This window comes from Pipistrellus hanaki (genome assembly GCF_964339955.1).
Source record: "Pipistrellus hanaki genome assembly, chromosome: 12".
Classification (NCBI taxonomy): Eukaryota; Metazoa; Chordata; class Mammalia; order Chiroptera; family Vespertilionidae; genus Pipistrellus; species Pipistrellus hanaki.
The window spans coordinates 4,521,559-4,544,172 of record NC_140514.1 but is presented as its reverse complement, the minus strand read 5'-3'; the positions used below and the strand labels follow the sequence as shown (position 1 = coordinate 4,544,172).

The 22,614-nt window shown below is 51.4% G+C and overlaps 1 protein-coding gene across 2 annotated transcripts in view; it reads right to left on the bottom strand.

The window, feature by feature from the left end:
• The window catches only part of KCNS3 (potassium voltage-gated channel modifier subfamily S member 3), a 29,538-nt gene extending 9,584 nt beyond the window's left edge, over positions 1-19,954 (bottom strand). Inside the window, exons 1-2 of one of the 2 annotated variants that reach the window (XM_084900387.1) lie at positions 19,827-19,954; positions 990-1,170 (exon numbers count right to left, since the gene is read on the bottom strand). The gene's annotated coding sequence lies outside the window, so the exon portion shown is untranslated. Of the gene's footprint in view, positions 1-989; positions 1,171-19,826 lie in introns of those variants that run through there. The other variant, XM_084900388.1, reaches the window with a different exon arrangement.
• Positions 19,955-22,614: the final 2,660 nt, after the last annotated feature.

Sequence of the window (22,614 nt, the reverse complement as noted above, 5' to 3'; positions counted from 1 at the left end):
CCCCACAGTCATTCAGGTGCACTTTTATTTTAGTATCACCATCTGCCCCCACAAGATACTATAATGTGTTTTACAATCCTTACACACATCCCAGGTCTGCTCACTGCGGTCACTGGGCTCAAAGCTCTTGCATGGAAGGGATTTTATAATGTCATCTCCACAACAGCAGCCCCTGGTGCTGATTGCTGCCTATTGTCTAGTGAAAGATATTCCCTTTTATCTACAATGATTGACAAAGGCTATAATGCTTTTGTCAACAAATTAACAGAGTGATCAAACCGGGCATGGTGAAATGAAAACCTCCAGTGGCCAAACAAGTCAGTTAACCCAATGAAGTGGTTGGTTGGGACTGTGCTGAGCTGTGCACATGCTTTGAAGAGGCAGAGTTTACCCAGCACCCATGTTCTCTGTGGGAAGAGAGGGCCAGTGCAGGGGAGCTCCTGAGTTCCAGGAGAACCCGGAAATCCTGCTTTCCATGTGGGATTGCTCAAGTTTAATTAGAATTGGTCCACCATGTTTGCAACATGACATGGCTCCAGTGAAAATGTGTCCCTGGGCCAGGTACTTCCTACAGGTCCTCAGCCTGTGACCTGAGCCAGACTTTTACCCACCCCAGCTCCCCGGCACCCGTTTTAAGCTAGACACACTCAAATGGACACAAGGGGAATCTTGTCACAAAAACAGTCGTGTTACTCCCTTAAGTCTGAACTACAAATGTCAAAAGTGGGGGGAGAGGGGAAATGTGAACACGGAATCTTCCCAGGTTGGCCTACGCATCCCCCGATACAACTTCAACCTAATCCTTCATGGCGGACGCTCTCCCTTCCTCCTTAGTCACCTGCCCCACTTCCCAGTGATTTCACAATCTAAACAAATGGTCTGCCTGGTGTGCGACCTGCATTTGTGTCATGTACTGGAAGATTCGTTCTCCCCTTCCTTTGACAAATAATGGTGCCAGAGAAAATATCATGCGAGAGAGGAACTCTTACCCTTGTGGTGTTGATGTCACACACTCTGCCCTCATCCTGGCCAGTGGGATGTCCATCGTCATCCAAGAAGCTCCTCCCTTCTTCCCCCACTGGAAGGTGTGGTGCACAGAGGCATTTAGTGGCCACAAAGCGGAGAAGAATCCTGCTCTCCGGTTGTGCCAAGCAGCCGCCAGGAAATCACCTGCAGGAGAAACCGTCAATCAAGTTGTAAGTTCAGGGAGGAAACACACCCAAGACAAGACATTCTAGCTCACGCTCAGCACAAGGGCGGTTAGCCCCTGTCTCAGACCCCACTTCTCTCTCAGGGAGGGGGCAGTCTTTTTCCTCCACGGAACCATCACTCCCACTGGACTCATGGACCAAGAGGCATCAGCTCAAGCCTCAGGATTTACAACCACTCTCAGGCTTAAGGCCTCTCAGATCCTAACAATAGTGGACACTTGGGTAAGGTGATCAGACGTCCCGCTTTTGGCGGGACAGTCCCGATTTTTAACAATTTGTCCTGAGGTGTTTTTTAAAAAGTCCAAAAGATTTAAAAGAATCTTTCCAAATATCAGGACTGTCCCTCCAAAAGCGGGACGTCTGGTCACCTTACACTTGGGGCATATCCAGGGACCCGAAGGCCAACAAAATAAGGCATTAGAATTAGGACCGCAGCCACTCATCTCCCACACAATTTCTTCAAGGAATGTGGTTTTCCTCAAGGATATACTTGCAAATCTCTAATGAATACATTTTAATTCATTCCCAAAACCAAGTTCTGAGTGTGACTGCCCTAACAGAATTAACACTCCTGCTCTAATTTGAAATCAATAGGTTTTAGAGGCTGGTCAAATTCGATTTTGCTTTGTTTTTTCACTGTGATATTTCACAGATTAGAAATGACTATACGTGCCGGGTCAGAGTCCTCTGGTTAATGTATGGGTGCATGCATGTATGTATGCATGCTTGTGTGCATGTCTGTGCATATATATGGAGGGGGAATTAAGTTTGTATCAGAAGAAAAACACAAATTTCCATTCTCTCTGAAAAACAAGCCAAAAAATGCAGTTCCCAAAAGGTAAGCCTTGCCTCATGTGGACACATTGCCATAGCTTTATATTAGCATCTAAGCATCCACCCATTGATTTTCATGTTTTCCAATCAATGCCAGGTCCAAAGGTGTGGGTTTGGGGAGGAAGAAGGAAAGATTGATTCTGAGCTTCAGAAAGAGATGCAAAGTGCCTCTGGCAATGTCCGCCATTGAGCAAGCATTCCTTATCACTTAAGATCCACAGAGCATCCAGCCAGGCCCGGGGATTATTATACAAACAAGACTCAGAGCCCACCCTCCCCACCCCCAGGAGCCCGCAGGCCCAAAACCACACTTTAACAATAAAGACAACATTGGAGCAATGGAGAGGAAGTACAGCAGAACAATTTCCAGTTAGTCCCAGCAAATGATGGGCGGGCAATCCTTCAATGACTCCCACCTTAAGGGAGGGGATCCCAGAAAAATGCAGCTCCTCCCAAACTGTACTTCTGAGATAGGGTTCTGGACAGAAGAGGTAGAAAAATCTCAGGAGGATAAATAAAATCAACCCAGGAGCTTAAATAATCCTCCTCCTCTTCCCTCCTCCTTCTCCTCCTCCTCCTCTGCTTCCTCCTCCTCCTCCACTTCTAGGGGCTAAAATAATTATTCTCCTCTTTTTTTTCCTCCTCCTTCTCCTCCTCCTCCTCCTCCTCTTTCTCCTCCTCCTCCTTCAGAAGCTAAAATAATTCTCCTTCTCTTTCCTCCTCTCTTCCTCTTCCATCTCCTCCACCTCCTCCTCCTCTTCCTCCTCCCCCTCCAGGGTCCCCCAGCAGCTTGTCACTGAGCCAGCCTCAGACACTTGCATTCACATAAAGTGAAGAAATGCTGCTGTGCCTTCTAAGACAGTCTTCCTGTCCCTATCAGACTTCTTTCCAAATGTAGCACATGTTGGGGGAAGTAAAATTCACCGAAATAAAAAATTAACAAAGCACTTAGGCTGTTGAGGACTTCTAAAACAACCCAAGCACTGCTGGGCCAGCTCCTCACAGAGGGCCAGGGCTGGGCCAGGGACAGACAGGCTGTGAGGTTAGCCAAGTTTATCTTTTTTACAGAAACGGTACCTGGTGGGCCCTCTGTCAGTGCCCGGTGAATACATGGCATCAAGGCTGTCCCTTTCTCTCCCCTCCCCCCAAAACTCAGAATCCTTTCTTGTTGTTAATCCTCACCTGAAGATATTTTCCCCATTGCTTTTCAGAGAGATAGTGGAAGGGAGGGAAGGAGGAAGAGAGAGCGAGGAAGAGGGAGAGTGAGAGAGAAACATCAATGTGAGAGAGACACATTGACTGGTTGCCTCTGCATGCGCCCAACAAGGTGCAGGGAGTGAACCCACAACTGAGGTAACTGCCTTGACCAGGAATTGAACCCACAACCCTTCGGTGCATGGGCCAATGCTCCAACCAGGGAACCAGGGCAAAACTCAGAATTCATATCCCTTACCCCATTTTCCATCACTATGATTCCTGTAAAACAAAACAAACAAACAAACAAACAAAAAATCAACAACACTGCATTTTGGGGGGAAGTGTATACCTTTAGGTCAACACCTTTAGATGTGAGTGTAAATCATACCCTTCTTAGGGCATTCACAATCTCAGTGCAAGCTCCTCCCAGAAAATGACACCCAGCATTTTCTGAGTCCCCACAGCATGCCAGGAACCTCCCAGGGGGTTCACACAGGTCCCCTCTGTCCCCAACCATCGTAAGCGGTACACGTGCACATCCTGTCCATTCCCCCTTCCTGCATCACAGCCCGCCACGGGGTCCTGTCCCTCTGTGTCCGGCCAGGCCTCTCTGTGCCGCTGATCAAAATCAGCGAGCACCACTGTGACCCAGCACATAAGCAGGTGTTGGCTTTGCTGAGCGATTCATCAGGATCCTGGCAGAAGCCATCAGCTTCCCGCAGTGTTGATGTCTCCCCAGAACCCCCCTCTGCACACTGAAGGGGAAACTTCCCGCCCCAGCTGTGCACCTCCCTCCTGCGCGGCTCTACCTCCAGACGGGCTGACCTCAGCCTTCACAATGGCCCAGACGGCCGCCTCTCTGATTGAGAGGGGAGAGGTGAGAGCCCGCGGCATGCTGGACTCTTCCATCATCCAGACCCGCCATCCGATCATGCACCAGAACGAGGAACATCAAGCGGACACGCAGACAGGACACCGAGGGCAATGACCCTCTAGAGGTCTCAGAATCACAGCAGTAAGGCTGCCGTCACAGCTCCACCTAACATCAGTGCCTGCGAGATGAAAGCAGACACTGCCAGCAGCGTTACACGTGGCCTCTGTGCCTGAGCAGAATCCTCAGCGGCCCTGTCACTGCCCCGCTCACATTCTGCTAGAATGTCGCCACCTCGGTGCCACCCGCCAGCTGGGAAAGCCTCCAGCTAGGGACCGTGTCCTAATAGCCATCTTCAGAGGAACAAGCCCTCCTACACGATGGCGCCCGGCACGTTTTTATTGAACCGATTCCTCTCCGCCAAGCTGGCCAGACTAGAGCAGATTAATTAAAAGAATCAATATGGTCCCTGGCTGGTTTGGCTCAGTGGATAGTGTCAGCCTGTGGACTGAGGGTCCCGGGTTCAACTCCGGTCAAGGGCCTATGCTCCGGTTGTGGGCTCATTCCCCAGAAGGCAGCATGCAGGAGGCAGTTGATCAATGATTCTCTCATCATTGCTGTTTCTCTCTCTCTCTCTCTCTCTCTCTCTCTCTCTCTCTCTCTTCACCCCCCCCCCTTTCCTTTCCTCTCTGAAATCAATAAAATATGCATTTTTTTTTTAAAGAATCAATATGGGTCACGAAAGGCATGGTCAGAATGGAAGAAAAGGAGGAAAGTGCCAAAGATCAAAGCTGATTGCCAAGACCCATCCGGGCACTTTCTAAAGAAGAGTGCTAACGCGATGAATTCATCTTGAGCTGAGTTTGAAGTTTCCAGACCTCAGGGTTTCAGGTGTGATTCTACCCCCAAATCTCCCTCGTCTGATTCCAGGGTCCCGGAGACTCCTGGCCATTTCAGTTCCCGGGCACTGGCCACCGGGGAGTATCTGAGCTCGCAGCCAACACAAGTGCTCATGCGAATGAAAGGGCAGATTCAACCCTACCTGTATCTTGCTTAACTAATGAGAATTCTGGAAATTATGATCCAGGGTTTTGCTTAAATAAAAGGAAAATATCACGTGAGACCACCATAATTAGGGTTAGTGTGCCAGAAAAGTTCTACTTATATTTATTTGTTTATTTTGTTAATCCTACCTGAGGATATTTTTTTCATTGCTTGCAGAGAGTATGGAAGGGATGGAGGGGGAGGAAGGAAAAGAGAGAGAGAGAGAGAGAGAGAGAGAGAGAGAGAGAGAGAGAGGGAGAAACATTGGCTGGTTGCCTCCCACACATACCCTTACTGGGGTCAGGGAGTGAACCCGCAACTGAGGTACATGCCCTTGATCGGGAATTGAACTTGAGACCCTTCAGTCCAAGGGCTAACCCTCTAACCACTGAGCCACCAGCCAGGGCAAATTGTACTTATATTTAAATCCTACAATGCAAGGCAATCAGAAAAATACGCCACCTTCAGGGTGATTCAGACAGATTACTAAGAATATCCCCACACTGCTTATTATTTTCAAATGATCAAATTATAAGGAGTACTTACAATATGAGAAATCCTTGAAATTTCTAATATTTTTTTTTTAATTTTGAACTGTCATAAGAAGAAAATAAAGACTTCTCAGGTCTAATACATTCAAGGATTCAAAAATGAATTTCTACAAGTTCCGGTCTTCAGAGAGAAAACGCAGAAAATGCTTCCCAAAGTAAAGCCTCTAAGTCACATGCAAAAGGTTAGTATACGTTCTATTGCTCTCGTCTATCCAGAACTCCCTCAGGCTGGAGCCTGGGTACCAATTGCCACAGCCCTTTCCTCTCCTCTGGGCTGAGTTCCTGGACAACCTTGGGGGGAAGGGGGAGAGAGAAAGAGGGGGAGCCAGCCAGCAGGCTGCTGCTGAGTCACCGATCAGCTCCAAAGACCAGCTACAGAGAAGAGTCCTGTGGAAGGGTGTGCACCTCCCAGGAGGAAGCGAACCACACCGCCTCTCACCCAGCATGGGCATCCCCACGTGTGCACAGGGCTCCGGCCACGCTCAGTGGCCCCGTGACCACCACCACTCCACAGGCCCACGAGGGAATGCCCAGCCCTGGCCCCCTCCGCTTCGGGGGAGTCCCCAGGAGCCGGGCTGGCCTCTGAGGCCAGGGAACTGTCAGCACATCAGCCCCCGTGATGGGCTTCGGACCCTGCGCTCAGCCTCATCTGTCTTCAGTGGCTGGTGCATTGATCGCCTGCACAGCCGTGATAGAGAGGAGCTGAGAGCCAGCTGCTTGCAGGGGCGCAGGGAAAACATCTCATGCCCGGGGAACAGGGTGGGAACCGGCTAAGGAAAACCTTCCGGAGAGTTCTGCGGTGCAGCGTGTGCCAGAGTCCCGCGGTTCACATCAGGGCTGCATCCTGGGGAAATGAATCAGGCCGTGTGCAAGGCTGTGTGACAAGGATGTTTACTGCATCATTAATTATTCATAGGAGCAAAAAGCCACAGGCTGCCGGAGTGTCCGTCGGTACGGGGATGATTGCACGAACTGGGAGGTGGCCATGCCATGGAAGACCGTGGCCCTGAAAACGCCGGAATAATAATACAGGAGCTCCTCTCCGTGGAGCCAGCCCTGTCCAGTGTCCGCATGTCTGAGGCCATTTACTCCTCCCGACCCTCAGGCAAGTAGCGTTTTATTGCATTCCTTTTACAGGTGGGGAGACTGGGAAATAGAGATGCTAACGGTCTCTCCAGGGTCAACAGCTAGGCAGTGACAGCGTCATGGTTTGAATTCAAAGAACAATGCTCTCACCACTGTGCTCCCTGCTTGCACACACGTGCACAGAAAGATAGTCACAACATGCTAAGTAAACAGAGAGGAATTAATACAATGGATGGCAGAATGTGATCCTTACAAAATATGACTGATTTTTTAAAAAATGTATTTTATTGACTTTTTTACAGAGAGGAGGGGAGAGGAATAGGAAGTTAGAAACATCGATGAGAGAGAAACATCGATCAGCTGCCTCCTGCACACCCCCCACTGGGGATGTGCCTGCAACCAAGGTACATGCCCTTGACCGGAATCGAACCTGGGACCTTCCAGTCCGCAGGCCAATGCTCTATCCACTGAACCAAAACGGTTTTGACATGACTGATTTTTATACAGTGAAAAAAAATATATGAGAATATACACCAAAATGGTAAATGCATTCTGTCCGGTGATGGACTTGGGGGTCACTGTGGCTTTCTCTGTATCTCCCAACATTGTGTGAACATTTTTACAGTATTGCAAAACACTTAAGAAAATAGTTATTGGCTGAAACTGATTTGGCTCAGTGGATAGAGCATTGGTCTGCGGACTCAAAGGTCCTGGGTTCGATTCCAAGGGCATGTACATTGGTTGTGGGCACATCCCCGGTGGGGTGTGTTCAGGAGGCAGCTGGTCGATGTGTCTCTCTTATTGATGTTTCTAGCTCTCTATCCCTCTCCTTTCCTCTCTGTGAAAAATCAATAAAATATATTTTTTTTAAAAAAGAAAAAAGAAAATAGTTATTGTCCGGCCATCGTGGCTCAGTGGTTGAGCATCGACCAATGAACCAGGAGGTCACTGTTAGATTCCTGGCCAGGGTACATGCCCTGGTTGTGGGCTTAATCCCCAATAGGGGGCATGCCAGGAGACAGCTGATCAATGATTCTCTCTCGTCATTGATGTCTCCATCCCTTTTTCCCTCTCCCTTCCTCTCGGAAATCAATAAAAATATATTATTTTAAAAAGAGAGAAAACAGTTATTTCTACCTGTGAAAAGAACAGGTGCTAAGCAGCCTTGGCCAGGATTTGGGGGGGGGCGGGCCTAGACATTGAGGAACTTACAGCTGTTGTGACTTTCCAGCCCCTGTGCTCCTGTGTCCTTTGTAGAGATCCCAGGCGTTGCTCTTCACTCACACCTGCTTTATGGCAGGCACTGGTCTGAGACTATGGAGAACAAGAGCCAACATGGGCACAGGAACGCTGACACCAGTTTGGCTCAGTGGATAGAGCATCGGCCTGCGGACTGAAGGGTCCCAGGTTTGATTCCGGTCAAGGGCATGTACCTTGGTTGTAGGCACATCCCCTGTGGAGGGTGTGCAGGAGGTGCCTGATCTATGTTTCTCTCCCACCAATTTTTCTAACTCTCTGTCCCTCTCCCTTCCTCTCTGTAAAAAATCAATAAAATATATATTTAAAAAAAAAAAAACCAACAACAACAACTGCAGGAACTTAGAAGAGCTCATAGGAAGGGAAGCAGGTAAATAAATCACAGCACTCACTACAAGGCTGAAGACTTGGGTACCATGAGGAAAGGTACTCGGAGGTGTTACAGAAGTCCAGAGCAGGCAAAGAGTCCCTCCAGGGAGTCCTGTAGGGACAACCACGTGAACAGGTGACATTTGAGTGAGCCCTGTGGTCCGGTCGGGTATGAACAAGTAAAGGAGACAGGTAAGAGTCAAAGGTCTTCTCCAAGGAGTGGATCACCTGCCGATGGAGGGCGGGAGTGTCAATGGTGGGGAGTAATGGGAGACACCTGTAATACTTTCAACTATAAAGACTTCTTTAAGTGATCGTGTGCAGAGACACAGGGACTAGAAAGCTTAGGATGGCCAGAGTGGAGCCCAATGACCTGGAGACATTTATACACATCGTTACATCTTAGAATGTCAAGAACTCTGTCTGTCCCATCCACACCTTGTCAACCAGCAATAACCCAAGAGACAGAAGTCCCAAGGACAGAGTACATGTGAATCTGCTGAAACTCCTATCCCCCTTCCTCGCTTTATTTTCTCCCTGTCACGTTTATAAATTCCTAAAATACACTTGGAGACATATACTTAATTTCTTTCCACTGGGTACAGCGTGTTTCCCCACTCAACTATGAGCTCCACGTAGGCGGGGATGTCTGTACATCAGATGCAATACCATATCCTCGGAGCCTGGCATCTTATCTGACACATGGTATGTTCTGAAAATTATTCGGTGACTTCGTTAATTAATTGATTAGTTGGTTGATAATAGTTAGTGTTGGGGATAGGGACGGCTACTGGCTGCTTCCAGTTGATGTCGAATTTTAATATCTCTCTTGTCCACTGTTTTACTGGGAGAAAAAAAATCTTAGCAAATGTGCTTGTGAAATTGCAGTCACCACAGAGAACAGTAGCTTCTTTATCAGCCATTGCGGAGGGAGATACAGATTTCCCTTCCTCAAAACCGTCTGCACCAAAGACAAGATAGATGTGTTCTAACACACACACACACACACACACACACACACACACACGCATATTCACACACTCCAAGCTGAGACTTGCACGTGGCCATGGAGGACTGGGTCCTCTCCTTAGTCCCGGTCTTGAGCCTGTCCAGACGCTTTAGCCCCTCTCCTCACAGCACCCTCCAAACTCATCAAGGTCGTTAAAAACAAGGACAACTGAGAGACACTGCACAGACGGGGCTACACGCAGTGTGGGCTTCTGGGTAGATCCTCCATCACAAAAGGGCTATTAGTGAAAGACTAGGGAAGCACAAGCCTATAGTCCGGTTCAAGCAGGGCACCGGGGTTCACTTGTTCGCAGCGTCAGGGCCGGGGTTGTGGAAGCTGAGAACAACAGAAGAGACTACCTGTGCAGACCTGTGCGCCGGCAGCCTGTAGTCACTATACAATTGGGGGGGGGGGGGGGGGGTAAAGCTAGAATTATTCCAAAACAAAAAGTTTCATTTTTAAATGGGTCATTAACAGCTCTGGCCAATTAAGTTCAGTGGTATGAGCATCAGCCCAAAGACTGGTTTGTGGGTCCCGCCCCTCAACTGCCATTGGGTGAGGTTGTAAGTGGGTCCCACCCCTTTACAACCATTGGGTGAGGTTGTAAGTGGGTCCCGCCCCTCAACTACCATTGGGTGAGGATGGAAGTATTTCCAAAAGGCAGGGTCCAAATTAATTACAGAAATAGTATCTCTCTGAACAATACCCACCTTTAGGCTCAGCCTCTTTGACTGGTCCTGCCTCTTCCTCACTGCTCAGGACCAATCTACCCTCAAAAAGAGGGGCAACTGTGTCATGCCAAAGCACTTTCCCCTCCCCCCCACCCCACTCCCACCCTTGCCTTCCTCCCCCTCCAAGAAGGCTCTATGTGTCTCTCTCCCAATGCTCAGACTGTGGGAAGGAAATCACAGCCTGTGTACAGTGCAGACCCTGGCAGACACCCCAGGGTCCTGGAGACCAGGCATGCAGGGGAAAGTGGTGCTGGTATCACGTGCCCTGACTCTGTGCAATGAGCATGCTCCGCACACACCTGTGGTCCTCTTCCCTAAACCCCAGTCTATTATGAGGAAAACACCAGAGAATCCAAGAGGCATCCTTCAAAACACAGGACCGGCACTGTGCCACCGCCGCCGGGCACGGCCAAGGGTGGCCCTGAGAGGGGGTGGCCGAAAGGCTTGGAACAGACAGGCAAGAGAATGACAGCTGGGTCTCGGTGGGATTCTGCTTCCTGAGAGACAGCGCCCAAACCCACTGGCCAGGTCTTTCATTTAGAGCAGATGCCACAAGGAAAAGTAAGGACCTGGTCAACAGGTCTACAGCATTCTCAAGGGTTTCCATCCTACTCCATTGCATGCACCTGAGCACACTTTGTTTACTTGCAGCCTATATCACTCAGGCACGTGGGGCCACGTGTTCAGACCATAGATTCAAGATTACAACTCTAGCTGTTGGATATCATTGTGCTGGGAGGCTCTGCCCTCCCAGCTGAGACTTGCACGTGGCCATGAGAGGACTGGGTCCTCTCATTAGTCCCAGACTTGAACCTTTCCAAACCCACATGCACATTCACACATAGTAAGTTACTGGATCAAACTATATCATAAAACAATATGATATAGCTTGATCCAAAATCATAAAACAAATACAAAAAACTAAATGGAAAAATTGGCATGTGGCATAAAACTAATAAAAGCACCAACCCAGACTGCAATAGAGCCGATGCTGGCTGATAAGCTCACCCCACAGATCCCACCTGGCCGGTGATAAAAGGCAATGAACAGCATCCAAACGCTTGAGGAGAATCAGATAACAAATCCCCACATGTGCTCTCCTCAACTTATCCTGCTGCTGCAAAAGGTAGAATTATCTACTCGAAGGCACTGTGCTTACATATTAAAACAGCAAACATGCATTGCACACAGGTCAGATATGCAGTTGGCAAGCTGTCTTCCCATACGCAGAAGGCCCCTCACTCTGTTCTATACCCTGGGAGTGCTCTGTTTTAACAAGAACAACCAAGCCTAAGACTGGACTCCTTGTAGCTATAAACTGTCAGTCAAGGACAACGAAAGAAAGTGCTACTTTCTATCACATGCATCCTTCTATAGATGCTAATGGCCTGGTGCACAAAATCCGTGCACGGGGAAGGCGGGTGTCCACAGCCAAACAGATGCGTGGCCAACAAGTCCATGCAACTTCCCCAGAGAGTTCTCCATGTTTGGCCTTAAACTATAATACAGAGAATGTGGAAGATTAACCTGTTAACCGGGGAGTTCCCTTTTTAATTATGCAACATATAATGGGCGTGTACTCTTTCACTAGGACGTGTCAGTACGTCACGCCCGGAGGACGTAATTTCATATTATTATTATTTTTTATTTATACTTAATTAAAATAAATGCTATATACACAAAGGAAAATACAAAATTACAAAAAAAAAATAGAAAATAATACCAACAAAAAAATGGAAACATCGAATTAAAAAATTATAAGTTTTACAAACAATTATAAAGATTACAAAAAATATATACCGTCCCTCTCAGGGCGCAACATATATTTCCAGGACGTATTCAAACATCCTACCCATTCCTGATATTGTTTATGTTTGACGTATTTATAGGTCCCGCTCAGTTAACAGGTTAAGGAATTTTAGGAATCAAGGAGCAAACCAAAATAATTACCTGAGTCACTGTTTACCTCTCCAGGACCTCCAAGCCACAGTGGCAGACAAGCCAGTACCATCACTTGGCCACACTTCTCACTAACACCCTCCCTCTCCCCGGTGGCCAGAGGTAGTGACACATCAGAATGTGCCAACACAGCATAGCCCTTCAGTGGCTCCCTCTGTCTGACCTCCTCAGGTTTCAAGTGAGAACTTCCCTGCCTGCCTCTCGGGCCTCAGTGTCCACCAGCCAACTTCAGACCCCGCTGCCTCAGCCGCATCCAATTGTTTCTCACCCCCCACCTTATGGTGCCCTCTCATTCCCAAATTCTCACTGGAGCTGTTCCCTCTGTTCCCTTTTTTTCTATTTAACTCCAATTGTTTCTTTGTTTGTTTTGTTTTGTTTTTTACAGAGAGGAAGGGAGAGGGATAGATAGTTAGAAACATCGATGAGAGAGAAACATCGATCAGCTGCCTCCTGCACACCTCCTGATGGGGATGTGACCACAACCAAGGTACATGCCCTTAACCGGAATCGAACCCGGGACCTTTCAGTCTGCAGGCCAATGCCCTATCCATTGAGCCACACCAGCCAGGGCTGATTCCAGTTTTGTCCTCCAACAAACCAGCTCCAGTTCACCTGGTCCTTTGATGTACCGCGTGCTCATGCTAACAGGCACCTACCTCTGTTTTGTGCTGCAGAACCGGATCCTCAGCCATATCGCCAGACTCACAGTGATTGGTGTCTGGACCCCAGCAGACAGGAGGGAGAAGTGTGGTGGAAATAGAACTAAATGAACGTTCTGCTTAAGTGTGAAAGACTCAGGTTTTCCTGCTCAAAATAGCATGGTGAAGGCTGCATGGGGGTATCTTCTCGTCATCCAGCCTTTTCTGGGGGCTCCAGGACACTGGGGTGCGATTGCCGGACCACACTGCACCCCGGCCAAGCACCCGACATGTCAGGTACCCTCAAAGGATTGGAGAAAAGCGTTTCTAGAAGACAGGGTGCTGTTGGCAAACCATACATCCTCAACATATGTTCACAAACTCCCGGAGCCAGGCTCCTTGGCTCTAGTAAGTTGCCACAGTGACTACTTATTTCTTGGGGTGAAAAGGGGGTTCTATTTAAACTTCTAAAAAGCTATAATAAAACAAATCCGATTATTTATATGGCATCTGATCCATTATTTGGGAAGCAGAGAGCAGTGTTTTTATGCTTCACCAGCATGCCTTCCGGCTCGGGGAAGTCACGCTAGAAGGATTACTTTTCAATGCTCTGCCCAGAACACCCCACTATGATCACTTCCACACTTCACCAACATGGAAGAATTATAAAATAATGAGATCCCCAGGCAATGCAAGTGAAAACGATTTCATTTTGACTTATAAGTTAATTCTCACATCTCTCCTTTTTCCAGTCCATTTTCTAAGTGCACTCGCCTTCCCCTAACTCCCCAGTTCTCCATACGAGGGAAGATGGAGGTGCCTCCTACACGCTCCCCACCCCCTCCCACCCCCTGCGGATCGAGCTAGCAACCCAGGCATGTGCCCTGACCTGGAATCGAACTGGGACCTCCAAATTCATAGATCAATGCTCAATCACTGAGCCATATAGGCGGGCCATCTTAACAATTTTTTTCGAGTACAGTCAGTGGTATTAAATGCGTTTATAATGCGGTGCAACCATCACTGCCATCCATCTCCAGAACGCTTTTCATTTCGTAAAACTGAAACTCTATACTCAATATGGTACTTCTGTGTGGTTTGTCCACTTCTGTCCGGTCAGCTAAGCAGCCCACACTAAGGAGCACTCTGCCTGCTCCAGAGTGCGCATCTGTGCGGATGGCATGTGGTGTGGGACGCTGGTCCTGGGAGGGGAACTCCATGTCCTGCTCAATCCTGGAGCTCCACTATTCCAACCGTCTCATCTCCCACTCCTTAGGACTTAACTGCATTGTGGGGTAGTCAGAACCTGAACCCCCACCTGACCATGCTTAAATGGGATTGTACCCAAGCTGCTGAGACTCACTTACAAAGGAAGGGTTGTAAAACTGGGCTTGCTGTGTGCTCCTAACTGTTGATGTGGGTGATAGGAGTGACTGGTAAAAGGAAACTTAAAGCAAACCCATTAGCGTTTAGGGCCACATCGCGCAGCTGTGGCCCCTGTACTCCACTCCAAAGCCCCTGATAGAAGAGAGCAGAGAGCAGCTTCCACGTGTTACGTCTGGAGCAGCTGAGAGACAGAAGCTCAGTCCTTATCACCAGACAGGTGCACCACTCTGACATTCAATTTCTAACTAGATCTAGAAGTTTGGGGAAGCCAAAAACGGTTTGGCTCAGTGGATAGAGTGTCAGCCTGTGGACTGGAAGGTCCCGGGTTCGATTCTGGTCAAGGGCATGTACCTTGGTTGTGGGCACATCCCTGGTAGGGGATGTGCATGCGGCAGCTGGTCGATGTTTCTCTCTCATCGACGTTTCTAGCTCTCTATCCCTCTCCTTTTCTCTCTGTAAAAAAAATCAATAAAATATGTTTTTTTTAAAAAAAGAAGTTTGGGGAAACTGCTTAAAAGGTAAAGTTTTCAAGACATCTTATAAACTTTCATGGGATCCTTTTTGTGCATATTCAGAAAGCCTACATTGTAGGATTTGTGATTTAAGGAAATGATGAGAAGGTATGAGGATAGTGATACCTTTTTCACTTTGGCATAGATAGATAGATAGATAGATAGATAGATAGATAGACGGATGGATGCAGATAGGACACTGCCACATAATGGCATTTTAATTTATACTTTTAGCCAAGAGGAGGCAAACTTCCCCAAGAAGGCTCAACTGTGAGACACCTTGTGGCTAAATCATGGCCAGGCAATGCCTTATCACCAAGGGGAGGAAGGCAGGTCTTAGACAGTGGCTTCATAAGGATACAACAGTTAGACAGCTGGGATCTTTAAAAAATAAAATAAAATAAAAAATTAAACTTAAAAAAACAAAACACACACACACACACACACACACACACACACACACAGACAAACATTACCCAGAAGGTATGATTTATTGAGCTCAAAGACAAAAATGCTGAAATAACTCTGCCAGAACCCAAGCTTCTCCTCTCAATCCATACCTTTAAACCACAGTCTTTAACCACGGACTTCTCCCATCTCTTTGATCAATTAAATTCTCTACCTTAAGGAAATCAGAGGAAATGCTTTCAGGTTCACCTACGCATGCCAATCAGGGCATTAGAGAGCCAGCCCAGTCTGTGGAAGAGTGAGAGGAAAAAAATGTAAGCATGTGCAAGTCCAAAATTTCAGTCTTCCGGCATTCCTTTACCTCCACACACACATTATTTGCCAGGATACACGTCAGCATTCCTGGAAGAAGCCTTCAAGAGGCAGCCAGCGTCTTAGCTGATCTCTGGAGTAACTTTCCATTCTGTGGTCCTGTGCAAACGCTCGTTCCCTACAAGCATAGATTGATCTCTGGGTACCCTATCGCTTCCTCAAAGCCCCATCAGACCATCCGTTATGTTCACTATTGATCTTCAGGCCAGCAAATTCTTCTAAACATGACTTCCCAGGGGACATAACAAATGTACTGCTTTGGCATCTTTTTATGAGATATCCACGGGCACAATGGAGGTGTCTCGGGTAATGAAAAAGCCCAGGGAAGGAAGTGTTCCCTGAGACACGGAAGCTGGCTTCTAGCCGAGCCCAAGGCTCCCCACTGGGCCTCACCCCCTGTATCCTGGAAAGGCTTAGCACCTCCTCACCACCAGCCTCTTCACTGGCATCTCTCCATTTAAATCAGTGTGAAAGCAGCTTATTGGAGATCATCAAAGAGCAAATGATTGGAATCTCACCACAAATGTTCCCACACATCCACTCAAAGTTCTCCTAATTCAATTGATGAAAAGCATCCAAATTACCACAAATAAATGAGTCTATTGAAGAAGAATATTTGTAGAAAAGTAACTTTTTTTTTTTAATCATAAAATCACCATGCTGAATGGTTGGGGGGGGGGGGGGGCAGCGAGGAACAGGGAAGAACAAATGATAAGCTCAAATTTACCCAGCAACTGGAGACAAAGTCAGAGCTAGGGTTCAAATTTCTAATCTTCTAGTAATGCTAGCACCATTTAACTCACACACAGAGATGTGTATCTGTTGATTTATTAAGGAGCTGGATTCAACTCCCCAACCTCAGCTAAGGTCGCCTTCCACATAGACGCAGGCATATGCACACACTCTGTCTCTCTGTTGCCTTTCAAACCAACCTCCCCTTCTTTTTCACATAGTCCCACCTGGCTGGAGGTCCCTTCTCTCCGTCACACCTCTTAATAAGAAATCCAGCCGAAACCGGTTTGGCTCAATGGCTAGAGCGTCGGCTTGGGGACTGAAAGGTCCGGGGTTCGATTCCGGTCAAGGCATGTACCTTGGTTGCTGGCATATTCCCAGTAGGGGGTGTGCAAGAGGCAGCTGGTCGATGACTCTCTCTCATCGATGTTTCTAACTATCTCTCTCCCTTCCTCTCTGTACAAAATCAATAAAATATATTAAAAAAAAAAAAAAAGAAAGAAACCCAATTGTCATTCTTGAATCTCTCTATTCCTCACAGCTTTCACTGACAATCCAAAAATACAAATTGGCTCCTGAAGCTCCATTAATTCCCTCCCAGAGCCCTTAGGAAAAACTCTTAAGATCCTGAACTTGGCCTGAAGAGCCAAGGAGGATCTGGCCCATCCTCCTCTCTGACCTCCTCCCAGCCACCCTGCCACCTGGTTCTCTTGGAGTTCCGCCATCAATGCTTAGTGCTCATCCTTGTTAGAATCCTCACGCTCTGGCTCAGCCTGGACTTCTCTCCTCACAGAGGTCTTCCCAGCTCCCCATCCGAACTAGCCCTGCCTGCCCTTGCTCTCCTCCCCCGGGAAGTGCTTTAGAAAGCTTGCCACTGCTAAAATGTTCGCACTGATTTGTTCTCACTCCTTACCCATCTGGCTACCTTCCCCCATGTCTGTTTCCTTTAACACTGCATACCCAGCCCCTAGCATAATACATAACACTGGGTAAGTGCTCAAATACGTGTTGAATGAATGCGTGTACATATTTGCATATGAATATATATACACTGAGTGGCCAGATTATTATGATCTCTGAACACATAATAATTCAGCCATTCAGTGTATATCCTATATAATAAAAGGCTAATATGCAAATTGTCCCTTCAACCATCAGGCAGGCTGGCCAACCGCCCATGTCCCCACCCCCTGGCCAGGCTGACTGGACCCCACCCATGCACGAATTCATGCACCTGGCCTCTAATACACACACACACCGAGTGGCCAGATCATTATGCATTCAGAGATCATAAATCTGGCCACTCAGTGTATATGGCTACACAACTCAATCATGAAGTCGAAGTTGGTATGTGCTGGGCGCTCAGCTGAGGATGAGCTGCAGGAGGCTTCCTTCGTTGGGGATTACAGCGAGCACACTGAAGCCACTGCTGTCAACATTAACTGCTTCTCTGTAATGTGATTGGCTGAAAGCAGATCTTGGGCTTTTGTCACTCAACATGCGTGCAATTAAAGACCGTCTTATATAGTATCTACTCCAAGCAGACCATGGTGCAAGGAGGAGGAGGAGACAGGGAGGAGAAGGAGAAGAAATACTGAGCGGGTGCTTTGCTGGCACACCCAGGCCTCCGAGCACTGGGTTTTAATATTTTAGTGTTTCTGAACAGAATGCAGATTGCTCCCAGCTTCCCAGTTTGCTCTCGTACACTTGACTAGCAAAAGTTTAGCTTTGCTGCGCTCACGAATGTGTTTACTCCGGCCGATTTTCCAGGAAACCGTGGCTCAGCCACAGAACTGGATTAAAACAGATCCTACCACGGTCTCCTCAATATTCAAGGCATGCTTTGGATTCAGAGTTCTTAAGCACTTTGCTACTACTCTCTACCCCCTACCTCAATACTGATAATTTCTAGTTCTAAAATAGACACATTTAATATTAGGACAGGGGAAGGAAGAAGTCCGGTGAGAATTAAAAATAAGCAAACAAACAAACAAACAAACAGGACTAGACCTAGAGCAGAAACTTCCTCTTACAAGGACGCATCCCAGAGCAGAGCCCAGAGCCTGGTAATGGCCAATGGCCGCTAAACGGCCTGATGAATCCATGTCCTCAAGGAGTTCACAACCCAGGCGCGGAATGAGACCTGCACAATACTCCAAGTTCAACCGCCCAGTCAGTGCCACCCTTTCAGCCCGAACTAAATGGGGGAGGACACGCTCCAGGGCATCTGCCTGTAGCGAGGGGGCAGGTGCCCAGGAAAATGCTTGCTTCCCGTTTCCCTGGGCAGGTATTTGCAAGTCGCATGAAAAGGGGGGCCACCAGGGGTGGCTTACACAGGTCTAAGCCAAGGGTTATGCAAAGCACTTAAGCAAATGCGTGGACGGGGCTGAGAGGCTGTTGCTCTGGCTTTCCTCCTGTGCCCCGCACTGGGAAGGAGGGGTGAAATGCAAAAACCAGGAGCCAGGGGGGCCCCAAGTCTCCCTGTGAGAACAAGCTCTCCACAGCCCCTGCCACCACCCGCTGCGCCCACTCCTCAGCAGCCACACACCAGACCCCCTCCACCCTCCCCAGTCACCCTGGCGCGGTGGTGGTGGGGGGGGTCCTTGCTTTCTCCACCCCCGCCCCTCCCCGGACTGAGTCAGAACCCTGCCCAGTCCCCCAGCCAAGGTGAGGGAGAAGCCAAGGGTGCAAAAGGCGCTCCTTTCCCGCAGAGACCAGACAAGACAGTGTGGGGGTGCGGGGGGGGGGGGTGCACACTGCAATGCGAAAGGCGCCACCTGGCTCCCCAGAAGGTCTGGCTCCCTTGCTCGCCCATTCGCCCCAAGAGGCCGGGCAGCCCCCGGAGCGGCATGGGAAAAGGGGAAAAAGGGGTGCCCGACCCACCCGAGCGCCCACTCCGGTCCCCCCACCCATCCAAACGCCGGGCTGCGGGCGCCTCTCCGCGGGTCCTGCGCCCCGAGCCGCCCCCACGCCGAGCGCCCAGCGCGCCGGCCGCCCCGGGCGCAGCGCTGCACCCAGACAGGGTGCCCCCCAAACCGCGGCCCGTGGCGGGGCCCGCACCGTGCGGGGCAGCGGAGGGAGGGGGACGGGAGAAGGCGGGGCGGCCCGTGGCGGGGCCCGCACCGTGCGGGGCAGCGGAGGGAGGGGGACGGGAGAAGGCGGGGCGGCCCGTGGCGGGGCCCGCACCGTGCGGGGCAGCGGAGGGAGGGGGACGGGAGAAGGCGGGGCGGCCCGGGCAGCACTTTGGGGCCCGGAGCCCCCTCCTCCCGGGGCAGAGGCTCAGAGCGCCTGGGGCTGCCGCTCTGCCAGCGCCGCCGCTCCGGCCCGGCTCCCCGCCTCCAGTCCTCCTCCCCCCCGCCCCTCCCCGCAACCCCGGGCCGACCCCGAGACCCTCCCGACCCTCCCGGCGCCCGGAGGGACCCCGCTCCGCTGGGCCGCCCGCAGCCGCGCAACAGGCGGGTCCGGGGCTCAGCCGGCGGCGCGGGGAGCGGGGGGACCGGTGCGGGGCAGCTGGCAGCCCCCGGGGACGCGGACTCCCGGGGCCCGCACGGGCCACCCGGGCCCCCTGGGGCGGGGGTGCCCAGAGGCCGGCAAAGTTGCGGGGTCGCGGGGACAAGTCTCGGAGCGCACGGGGAGGGGGGAGGGGGCCGCGCCGGTACCTCCGGGGCCGGTGCCTCCGCCTCCGCAGCGCCGCCCGCGCCGCAGGGATCGGGCCTCCCGCCGGCCCCGCGGCCGCTGCGGCAGGAGCGCCGGGGGCCGCCCGGTCCGCGTGTCCGTGTGTCCGGCCGCAGCCCCGGGCGCCGGGCCGCGGCGGGAGGGGCGGGGGCGGGGCCCGCGGACTCAGCCCCGCCCACCAGCCGGCCGCCGGGGGAGCACGGCCACCGGCTGCGGGGCCGCGGGGTGGCCGGGCTGAGAGGCGGCCCTGCGGCCCCAGATGCACAGTCACCCCAGATGCACAGTCACCCCAGATGCACAGTCACCCCAGATGCAGTCACCCCGATGCCCGTCCCGGGAGGAGCCGGGACGCGCGCACCCGCACCTGCGCGCCCTCCCTCCGGGCCGGGAGCATCGTGACCGGCCCCGCGGGACACACACCGGCCGCCACCTCCGCGGCCCCCAGCCCCGGCCCCGCAGCGCCGCAGGTCTGCCTGCCGGGGTTCCCTCGGGAACTCACGGGACCCCCAAACTTGTCTCCAAACAAAGTGCGAGGGAGGCTCCAGCCCCGCGTCCCGCCCGCCCGCCCTGCGCCCCCCGCCGCCCGCAGCCGGGAGCTCGGAGCCCCGCGCGGATCGGGGCTGCGCTCCACGCTCCGTCCCTGGACTCACCGGGGGAGCGGCGCGGGACCTCCGCCCGAGTGCACGGCGATCGCGCGGGGTCCGCTCCCCGCACCCGAGAGGGGCCGCCGGGGCGACCGGTGCCCGAGCCGCGGCGGAGGCACTGAGCCCGGGCGGCGTGCGGCCCGGAGGCAGGAGGCGCGGCTGGCCCCGCTCGCTGAGCAGCCCGGCTCCCGAGCCGCCCGCCCGCCGCCCGCCGAGGAGGAAGGGGCCGCTGGGGCCACCCCCGCGCTCCCCGCCCGCCCCGCGCCGCGGCTGCGGGTGGAAGTTGTGCGGACCTGCAGGAACTCCGCGGCCGGCTGCTCCGAGCGGCGGCGCCCGGCGTCCCCTGGGGGCCCGCCCCGCAGCACCAAATGGACCAAATGGACCCGCCGCCCCGAGCCGGCCAGCACCGAGCCCGCGCCGCTAGCCCCGGGCCAGCACCTGGCCGGACCGCAGGCTGCTCATTGAGTCCAGGCCCGGAGCCAGGATCCCCGGAGGGGGTGGGGCAGAAGGATGCGTGAAGTCTGTGAAAGTCACTTTCTCTGACCTCCTGGAAGTGCCGGTGTTTTCTCCTTGTTTTTGTTTGTTCAAAAGTGGGAGTCAGCCGAAACCGGTGTGCCTCAGTGGATAGAGCGTCAGCCTGCGGACTGAAAGGTCCCGGGTTCGATTCCAATCAAGGGCATGTACCTTGGTTGCGGGCACATCCCCGGTGGGGAGTGTGCAGGAGGCAGATGATCAATGATTCTCTCTCATGGATGTTTCTAACTCTCCATCCCTCTCCTTTCCTCTCTGTAAAAAAATCAATTAAAAAAAATTTTTAAAGTGGGAGTCAGAGTGGTTTACAGACTCTGGGAGGTTTCTAACAGGAGGTAATGGCCGTGGAGGTCTGGCAGGGGGAGAGAGGTTGGGAGCCAGCAGGGATGGGCCAGCAAGAGCTAAAGCACCAGATGTGGTCCCTCCAGGGCTGTCATGGCCTCGTGGACCGCAAGGCCCTCATGCAGGCGGCTGAGGAGCAGGTGCTCGGGCCTGCTGTCCCTCCTCCCAGGGTCTGTGGCTCCCCAAGCCGGACCCTCTCTCTTGGGGAAGAGGATTTGTCCACCCTGCTGTTTGCAAGCAGCTGAAGAAGGTGATTTTCCTGCCCAATTCATCATTTTTAGCACAGCTTATTCTAAAAATATGTTTATGTTTTATCAGCACCTGAGACGAATGCTCTCCCGTCTCTGCCAGAAGTTGGCTCTTTAATCATTTACAATCGCTGAGGTCCAGCATTGTGTGCGTGGGAAGGAAATATGGTGGGAGGCGCTGAGCGCTGCAGAGAGGTATCTGCAGAGCAGAACCCCCAGGGCTGCCTGCTTCTGGGTCTGGGCAGCACATGGGACCTGGGGGGCAGACATCCCCACTGGGGGCAGAAAGGGCGTGTCTCCACTGCGGGCGTATGAGGGTGTGCAAGTAGAAAGGTCACAGATTTGAGATTCAGACTGGGCTTCTCATCCTGCTGGACCCTGCACGGAGCCCTGTGAAGTCCTGAACCTTTCGGTCCTGGTTTCTTCATTGATAAGGAAAGTCCCCCTCTCACAGGAGGAGGAGGCAAAGAAAATGCAGTGGCAAACAGGAAAGCATTGTATAGGCCCTAAAAAGCATGTCTGTTCCCCAAAAGTTCACCCCTAAAAACGTACGGAAGTTGAATGCTAGCCAAGTGGTGAATGCATTCCTATACACACACACACACACACACCACGCTCTCATCCTCTATCTCCAGTCTTTTCCTCTGACTTCAGTCCCCATCGCCACAGGGCCTGCTGGGATGTCTACCTCATTCCTCCCACATGCCCAGGTTTCCTGCTTGATCCCCAGTGTGTGGGGGGGTGCAAAGGAAACTGATCAATGATCCTCTCTCATCATTGATGTGTCTATCTCTCTCTCCCTCTCCCTTCCTCTCTGAAATCAAAATATGTTTTTATTTATTTTTATTCCCCCGTTAAAATATATTTTTTGAAAGAGGAAGAGTGGAGTGCCATTGAGGGAGGGACCACCATTGCCACCAGGGGAGAGCAGGACACCTCACACCTTGCTCTCTGGAAATCTCTTCTGGCTGCTTCTCGCCACTGTATCTTTGCATGATGGAATTTCC